Source organism: Otolemur garnettii, unplaced genomic scaffold, assembly GCF_000181295.1.
Source record: "Otolemur garnettii isolate 467f Iridium unplaced genomic scaffold, OtoGar3 scaffold00156, whole genome shotgun sequence".
Classification (NCBI taxonomy): domain Eukaryota; kingdom Metazoa; phylum Chordata; class Mammalia; order Primates; family Galagidae; genus Otolemur; species Otolemur garnettii.
The window spans coordinates 2746678-2747641 of NW_003852551.1; positions in this window are offsets into that span (position 1 = coordinate 2746678).

A 964-nucleotide genomic window follows, 5' to 3' on the forward strand; every position below is an offset into this window, starting at 1 on the left:
CCTCCGCCTCCCAAGTAGCTGGGACCACAGGCGCCCGCCACAACGCCCGGCTATTTTTTGGTTGCAGCCATCATTGTTGTTTGGCGGGTCCGGGCCGGGGATTCGAACCCGCCACCTTAGGTGTACGTGGCTGGTGCCTTAGCCGGGTGAGCTACAGGCGCTGAGCCTAGCATTAAGTTTTTTAATGAGTAAAATTGGGGCAACTCTTTCATCTCACAAGATTGTTTTAAAGGCATGAAAGGAATTTGTATACCTTTAAAGCAATTTTCACATTTATTATTCTATCCAAAAGAATTATTTTTCATTAATGATATAAAAAACTAGGTATAGGAGAGTACATAAAAGAATAATTTGTTGGGGTGGCACCTGTGGCTCAAAACAGTAGGGAGGGCGCTGGCCCCATATGCTGGAGATGGCAGGTTCATACCCAGCCCCAGCCAAAAACTGCCAAAAAAAAAAGGATGATTTGTTCTAGGCTGGCATGGTGCCTCACACCTGTAATCCTAACACTCTGGGAGGCTGAAGCAGGTACATTGCCTGAGGTCAGGAGCTCAAGACCAGCTTGAGCAAGAGTGAGACCCTGTCTCTAAAAATAGCCAGGCATTGTGGCAGGCACCTGTAGTCCCGGCTACACAGGAGGCTGAGGCAAGGGGTTGCTTGAGCCCAAGAGTTTGAGGTTGCTGTGAACTGTGATGCCATAGCACTCTATCAAGGGTGACCAAGTGAGACTTTGTCTCAAAAACAAACAAAAAGAGTTTAGGCGGCGCCTGTGGCTCAGTGAGTAGGGTGCCAGCCCCAGCCAAACTGCAACAAAAAAATAGCCGAGTGTTATGGTGGGCGCCTATAGTCCCAGCTACTCAGCAGGCTGAGGCAAGAGAATCCCCTAGGCCCAAGAGTTGGAGGTTGCTGTGAGCTGTAACGCCACAGCCCCTACCAAGGATGACAAAGTGAAGACTCTTGTCTC